The sequence below is a fragment of the Theropithecus gelada genome, chromosome 1 (assembly GCF_003255815.1).
Source record: "Theropithecus gelada isolate Dixy chromosome 1, Tgel_1.0, whole genome shotgun sequence".
In the NCBI taxonomy this organism is placed as follows: Eukaryota; Metazoa; Chordata; class Mammalia; order Primates; family Cercopithecidae; genus Theropithecus; species Theropithecus gelada.
Window position 1 is genome coordinate 81,358,030 of NC_037668.1, and position 8,178 is coordinate 81,366,207.

At 47.0% G+C, this 8,178-nt stretch overlaps 1 pseudogene across 1 annotated transcript; it reads right to left on the reverse strand.

Annotated features, from left to right (window-relative positions):
• Positions 1–4,034: 4,034 nt before the first annotated feature.
• On the reverse strand, positions 4,035–6,961 carry LOC112627305 (annotated as a pseudogene). Its single transcript, XR_003120163.1, has 3 exons — positions 6,926–6,961; positions 6,716–6,779; positions 4,035–6,362 (listed from the first exon to the last, which is right to left on the reverse strand). The product of XR_003120163.1 is annotated as a phosphate carrier protein, mitochondrial pseudogene (transcript).
• Between the last annotated feature and the right edge of the window lie 1,217 nt (positions 6,962–8,178).

An 8,178-nucleotide genomic window follows, 5' to 3' on the forward strand; every position in this document is an offset into this window, starting at 1 on the left:
ATTCACCCACATTTCAGAGGTGTTTGATCACTGCAGGGATGCCTGCCTTGATCCTTCACCTTGGTGGCAAGTACCACCCCCTCTCTCTCCGTGTCTCTACCCTCTCTTTTCTCTAAACTTACCATTTTACTATGGGCAATCTTCTTCCCTCCATTCCTCCTTCTTCTCCCTTGGACTTAGTTTTAAAAAAGTTAAAACCTCTTCAACTTCCACCTGATCTGAAACCTAAGCGTCTTATTTTCTTCTGCAACACCGCTTGGCCCCAGTACAAACTTGGAGTAATGACTCCAAATAGCCAGAAAACGGCACTTTTGCATTTGTCCATCCTACAAGATCTAGATAATTTTTTTCAAAAAATGGGCAAATGGTCTGAGGTGCCTGATGTCCAGGCATTCTTTTACACATCAGTCCCTCCCTAGTCTCTGCTCCCAATGCGACTTGTCCCAAATCTTTCTTTTTTCTCTCCTGTCTGTTCCTTCAGTCTCCACCCCAAGCTCTGAGTCCTTTGAATCCTCCTTTTCTACAGACCCATCTAGCCTCTCCCCTCTTCCCCAGGCTGCTCCTTGCCAGGCCGAGCCAGGTCTCAATTCTTCCTCAGCCTCCACTCCCCCACCCTGTAATCCTTCTATCACCTCCCCTCCTCACACCCAGTCCGGCTTACAGTTTTGTTCCATCACTAGCCCTACCCAACCTGCCCAACAATTTCCTCTTAGAGAGGTGGTTGGAGCTGAAGGCATAGTCAAGGTTAATACTCCTTCTTCTTTAGTCAAACTAAATCAGTTAGCGTTTAGGCTCTTTTTCATCAAATATAAAAACCCAGCCCAGTTCATGGCTTGTTTGGCAACAACCCTTTGACACTTTACTGCCCTAGACACAGAGGGGCCAGAAGGCTGTCTTATTCTCAATGTGCATTTTATTATCCAATCCGCTCCTGACATTAGAAAAAGCTCCAAAAATTAGATTCTAGCCCTCAAACCCCACAACAGGACTTAATTAACCTTGCCTTCAAGGTGTAGAATAATAGAGGCAGCCAAGTGGCAACGTATTTCTGAGTTGAATTACTTGCCTCCACTGCAAGAGAAACTCCAGCCACATCTCCAGTACACAAGAACTTCAAAATACCTAAACCACAGCAGCCAGGCATTCCTCCAAGACCTCCTCCCTCAGGATCTTGCTTCAAGTGCCAGAAATCTGGCCACTGGTCCAAGGAATGCCCGCAGCCCGGGATTCCTCCTAAGACGTGTCCCATCTGTGTGGGACCCCACTGAAAATCGGACTGTCCAACTCTCCCGGCAGCCACTCCCAGAGCCCTGGAACTCTGGCCCAAGGCTCTCTGACTGACTCCTTCCCAGATCTTCTCAGCTTAGCGACTGAAGACTCACACTACCCGATCTCCTCGGAAGCCGCCTGAACCATCACAGATGCTTTGGGTAACTCTTACAGTGGAAGACAGGAATGTCAGGCCTCTGAGCCCAAGCATGCATGCATACATCCAGGTGGCCTGAGGCAACCGAAGAACCACAAAAGAAGTGAAAATGGCTGGTTCCTGCCTTAACTAATGACATTACCTTGTGATATTCCTTCTTCTGGACTATAAGTCTCCGGAGCTCCCCACTGAGCACCTTGCGACCCACCCGGCCCCTGCCCGCAAGAGAACAACCCCTTTTAACTGTAATATTCCACTACCTACCCAAATCCTATAAAACTGCCCCACCCCTATCTCCTTTTGCTGACTCCTTTTTTGGACTCAGCCAACCTGCACCCAGGTGATTAAAAAGCTTTATTTCTCACACAAGGCCTGTTGGTGGTCTCTTACATGGACATGCGTGACAGTGATTATATGAGAAAATGAGTATGAAATGCCTAACAATACCAGATGTATACTATGGCTTTTATTACTCTAATAAGATATGGATGATTTCACAGAGAATGCTAACTATAGGTGTGAGGGAAGAATAACCCCCATAGGTTCTTAGTTGGAGTTAACCTGTTACAAAAGACAAATTAACAAGAGAAAAAGAGAAGCTTATTAACATGTATATTTCACATATACATGAGATATAGAGAATGAGTAGTTCTCAAAGAGGTGGCTTTGAATTTCAGTTTATATAGCATCTTCAACAAAGAACAGCAGGATGGGCATGGTGGCTCACATCTGTAATCCCAGCACTTTGGGAGGTCAAGGTGAGCAGATCACTTGAGCCCAGGAGTTCAAGACCAGCCTGGGGAACATGGGAACATGCAAAAACCCCATCTCCACCAACACACACACACACACACACACACACACACACGTGGAAAAACCCCGTCTCAACCCCTCTCCGCCCCCACACACACACTAGCTGGGCATGGTGGTGTGTGCCTGTAGTCCCAGTTACTCAGGAGGCTGAGGCGGGCTCAGGCTCAATCACCTGAGACCAAGGAGGTCAAGGCTGCCGTGAGCTGTGATTGCACCACTGCACTCCCACCTGGGTGACAGAGACCCTGTCTCAAAAAAAAAAAAAAAAAAAAAAAGAACAGCAAATATTTAGAGAAATTTTAGGAAAAGGACTTTTGAGCCTTTAGGGACAGCACCTTGGGGGAAGGCAATAAATGGCACATAAAGGCTAGTTAGTAAAGCTTGTTAATACAGATTGCTCCAGTAACATCTCCACACCTATAAGGGTCTAAAGTTGTTTTCAGTGGTTAATGTTTGTTCTCTCTGGCAGGAAGGTGGGCAAGGTACTTTTTGTCTTTGTAAATCTACGCCCTGCTCTTTGGAAAATAAGGAGAGGGCAGAGAGCTTTCCTGCATTTGCTTCTTCTGTTCTGTTCAACAATCCTGGCCGGGCGCGGTGGCTCACGCCTGTAATCCCAGCACTTTGGGAGGCCGAGGCGGGCGGATCACAAGGTCAGGAGATCGAGACCACGGTGAAACCTCGTCTCTACTAAAAATACAAAAAATTAGCCGGGCGCGGTTGTGGGCACCTGTAGTCCCAGCTACTCGGGAGGCTGAGGCAGGAGAATGGCGGGAACCCGGGAGGCGGAGCTTGCAGTGAGCTGAGATCCGGCCACTGCACTCCAGCCTGGGCAACAGAGCGAGACTCCGTCTCAAAAAAAAAAAAAAAAAAAAAAAAACAATCCTTCATATTTTGGGGCAGCATATTCTGGTCTCCTACACAGGCAAGGTAAAACATTGAATAAAAATTTAAATTGTTCCAAAGAAATAATAACTAGGAAAAACCTTAATGATTCTGAATTCTTGTTATCTTACTTAAATTGTCTTTATTATCAGCTATCCCTCCCCTATTTATTCAAACAGACATTTGTAAGCCACCAAAAAAAAAACAATAAAGCGGGGGGGAGGGGGAGTGGGGAATAGAATGTACAGGAACTGAATATGAAAACTGCTGACCCGAACTAAGTAAATTATTTTGCTCTTCACTCATGCTGGAGTGCAGTGGCACGATCCTAGCCTCAAAATCCTGTAATCTCAAACTCCTGGTCTCAAGTGATCTTTCTACCTCAGTCTCCCAAGTAGCTAGGGATTCTCACAATGTTGGCCAGGCTGGTCTTGAACTCCTGGCCTCAAGCGATTCTCCCTCCATGGCCTCCTAAGCTGTTGGGATTACAGGTGTGAGCCACCTCCCTGGCCAATAAACCCATCTTCTTGACCATGTTCATAACTACCAGAATCATGCCATCTGGTTCTCCTTAGATTATACTTCTCTAAACATATACCATATATATTACAAAAATTATCTGGTGTTATCAATGGAACAATCATGAAATACCACAAACCAGAACAAGTGGTCTCTTACTATCTTGAAATCCATAGATTTTGCAGCAATTTCCAAAGTTATATTACTAAAAGTACTTTACTTAAAAATTGTTTACCAAAGAAACTTCCTACATTTTAGAAGACAATAGACAGAAATGTATTTAACTGAAGTGTCTTAACAATAGCTAATGTTCCTTCCCAATCATATGCTAAATAGAAGCATTAAATATTAATAAATTTCATTCCATCTCATTCAAAAGTCGACTTTTTTCTTCATCTCTTTATTATTCAAGACAGTTCAGACATACTTAAATTTAGACACTTTTAAACTTCTGTTAACCGCTGAACAGTTTACTATTACAAAGTTTAAACATTAACATATTCTAAGTTTGTAGTCTAATTTAATACAAGTTTTTAAGGCAATCATGTTACACTTTGGTAAGTTATATCAAATGCCTTATTGAAGTTTGTTTCTTATTCACATTTTACAAACATTTCTAATTCACGGAATTTCACTGATTGTAAAATTTCCCCAATCAGAGATGTGAAGGCTACAAAGAATCAAAAACATGCTTTATAATTTCATTAAAGTTTATGAATCTCAACCATTGTAAAGATCACTGAAACATCTACCAAATTAAGTGAAGAGTATTTATTACACTTAAAGTGAGATTTTCCCTCCAAAGTCACCAAAACCATTCTTTAATATTCAACAGACAGTAGTTGGAATTTGCAGGATTTGGGGTTTTTTCTTCCTTTTTCTTTTTTTTTTTTTTTTTTTAATGTCAGGGTGGTATGGTCTTCTTTGGATGTATGGCTGTTGAAAGCTGAGTTATACAAAAGAAATCTTTGGAGAACAGAGGCTTTTCTTTACATATTTATTCCCAGAACCTGCCCTTCATCTCTTTCCGGCTTTCCACATTCATCCAATTGTAGCACTTCCTGGAGAGAGCTATGTTCTAATCAGCAACATCAGGAAGAGAAGGGACAAAGAAAAAGGAGAAAATGCAGATCTTCTCATGTCTCTTTGAAAACAGTGAATACATTCTAAGTTACAAGGCAGTATAAGTCACAATTTAACTTTTAATAATTTTTACCTGTAATGGATATGAACAGGAAATACGCGATGAGTCCTTCATCTATTCAATAGGTGCCCGATTTCTATTGAGATGAACACCATGTACCAGAATCTCACTTTGTTCCCCATCCATATAGTTGTGCTGACCTTAAAACCTCATTTGCAGGCTATTCAGTGGTTATGCTTGGATAATCTCTACAGAAAGGGCGAATCAAAGGAGATAACACCTAGAGACCCAAAACTACCTAACATTACTTCCTGTTAAGAATTTTTCCTTTTAATTGCTGAAAAACTATTGAGTTAAAGCAACCATGCCAACTCCCCAAAGATAATGGTTCAAACCCCCAAACGAAAGGTTTGCAAATCCTCTTGAATTGCCAAAAAGAAGCAGTCATTTAAAGAGAACTCAGACTGCATATTAAGTAACCTCTACCCAAAATGTGAACATCTTACACACTAGTATTGTTTGCACGCGACTCCCCACTTGATGGAAATCTGGACCCACTGTGGCTAGAGCAGTTCAGAACTCCACGCCTACTTTTTCTTCTTCAGGGGTTCAGGCGCTTGCGCCAGGGGAGGGTGAGGCAGCTTGGGATACACCTTGACCAGGTAGCAGATGAACCACTGCAGGGCCGCGAGGGTGCGAACCATGAGGATGTGCGCAAAGAGGCCGATGAGCGCAAAGAGGCCCTTCCACACGTTCGCGAACCCCAGTCTTCGCAGGACGCCCAGAGCCGTGCTGCCCTTCTCCTTGTTCAGCACAGACACCACAGAGAGGGCGGGATGGGACACGACGGCGCAGAAGACGCCGGCGATGTAGCTGGCCACGAAGGTGATGCCCAGCTGCTCAGCCTTGGTGCACTGGCTCTGGGGCTTGGGCACGGCGTACCTGTAGAGCACCTCCACCGTGCGCTCGAAGCAGGCGAACTTCCTCATGGTGTAGGGGATCTGCCGCAGCCACAGCGGCGCCACGCCCTTGCAGAAGGCCCACAGGCCCTCCTCGTCCTACATCCTGGGCGCCGTGGCTCGCTGGGTGCCGGCGTAGCCCAGTCGCGTCTGCACGCGGACCTTCACCGCCTCCACCGGCGCCAGCGAGAGGTCGGCGAAGAACTCGGCGCAGGCCCAGGCGACTAGGTACAGACGGATTCTCCACGCGTAGGCCTTCTCTGGGCCCAGGGCCTCCGCGTAGCGGATCTTGAAGACCTCGTAAAGGCCGAACTTGAAGCCCTGCAAGGAGTAGCCGAAGAAGGTCAGGGCCCAGCCGCGAGCCAGGCCGCGTAGTCAGTCGCTGCGCATCGTCACACCGAAGCCGCTGAGGACGCCCTTTTACCAGCCGGGGTTCACCTGCAAGCGGCACTTGACTAGGTCCAGGGACACGATGGCCGTGTGTGTCAGCTGCAGCTCAGCATCCCGCCCAGGCCGCACAGCAGCAGGTACCGGGCCGAGCCGTACTCCACGCTGGCCTCCTCCGCAGCCGCTGCCCAGGGCCTGCAGCCGCCTTGGCCCACGCTTCTCGCCTGCACCACTTGGCGGTCGCCGGGGGGTCATCCATGGCTGCGCTGGGTGCAGGCCGACCCTGCCTTCCTCCCCTCCAGGCGCATTCCCTCAGGGGCCGCGGGGCGGGGCGGGGCATCGTGAACCTCCCTGGTGAGCCCCCCAACGGTGCAGGCGAGGGCATCCCGGCGGGACCACAACGCTTCATCCCGCGCCTGCGCAGTCCGCGGTGTGACCAGACAGTTTAAGTAGGCGGTGTTGCCCCGCCCCTTCCCCTCCAGCACGCCCCGCCCCTTTGCCCCTTCAGGTCAATGGGCTCCTGGTAGCTGCAGGAACCCCGGCCCCGCTGCGCCTGGGCCAGTGGTCAGTGGTCCCAGAGCTCACCTTGGACGGTGGACCGGGCCTTCACTACCCTCGTGACTTTGGTCCAGCTCGGCTGCCTAGTCCTCTACAAAAATGCGAAGAAAATAAACCAACAAGTACAAACACGAGTAAACACAGGAATAGGCGAGTACGTAGATGAGGAGGTGGACGAAGGGGTGAAGAGTCGCCATGCACTGTTGCCTTCCTGAGAGGCCTTTGTGGAGTCCTCACCCAACTACGCCGGTTTAGAGGAATGGTCATCTCCATGGCAGTGGCGTTCCACGGTGCGAATGGGCAGAGAGAGCCAGTGGCTTCCGGCCTTACATAACGATCTCACCTGGTAGGTAGGTGACAGTTTCCCCCAGCTCACACACTACTCCTGTCTCCCAACAACGGTTGTAGTGGGAGCCTAGGAAGCATGGGGACACTCACTGAATTTAGGAGGGGTGCTGATTATTTTCACTTATCATGTATTTTCTTTTCATTGACTACTGATTTTGGAGAATATGAAAGTGAGTCAAAAACCCTTGTCTTTTGGGAAGCTTACAGTTTCACTGGCCCAAAAAATAAGAACTAAGTGACCCCAGGTATAAATCAGTAGCATACATCATCCATTCATTTACCCACTTTGTGCTGGGCCCTGTGCAGGGCTACGGGTTCAGCAAAGAACCAGACATACTCCTGCTTACTTCTAAATAAGATTTTGTTTTAAAAGAAAAAAAAATCAGGATTTTGATACGTATTATAACAGAATTTGTTTGGTTTTTGAGACAGAATCTCACTCTGTACCCAGACTGGAGTGCAGTGGCATGATCTCGGCTCACTACAACCTCTGCCTCCTGTACTTTTAGTAGAGATGAGGTTTACACCATGTTGGTCAGGCTGGTCTTGAACTCCTGACCTCAAGCGATCTGCCTGCCTTGGCCTCCCAAAGTGTTGGGATTATAGGCATGAGCCACCGTGCCCAGCCTATAACAGAATTTGAATAAAGTTCTAGATGAACAAGGAAGGAGCAACTCATTTTGCCTGATGAGGTTCAGAAGATTTCCCTGAGGAAGTGACAGTGTAGCTGGGTCTTGAAGGATAAGTAGGAGTTTGCCACCTGAAAAAGACTAGAAGGGCAATTTCAGGTTAAAGGAAACAAACCTAAGTGCATTTCCTACTGAGCAGAGGGGATTAATTCAGTATGATGGAAATCAGGAAGGGCTGAGTCTGGAAAAATAAAATTGGGTCAAATTAAGGAAGGCCTTAATGTCTTGTTCAGGACTTTGACTTTTATCCTGTAGGGCGGGCCTATCTTTCTCACAAGTGTGATCCACAGACCACCTGCATCAGAATCACCTGGAGTGCCTTATTAAAAATCTCAGCTCACACTCTAGACCGTCTGAATGAGAATCTCTGTGAGTAGAAGTGATTTTAATACACTCCTAGGTGGATTCTTCACTAAAGTTTGAAAACTACACACCACAGTATGTGGATCATGG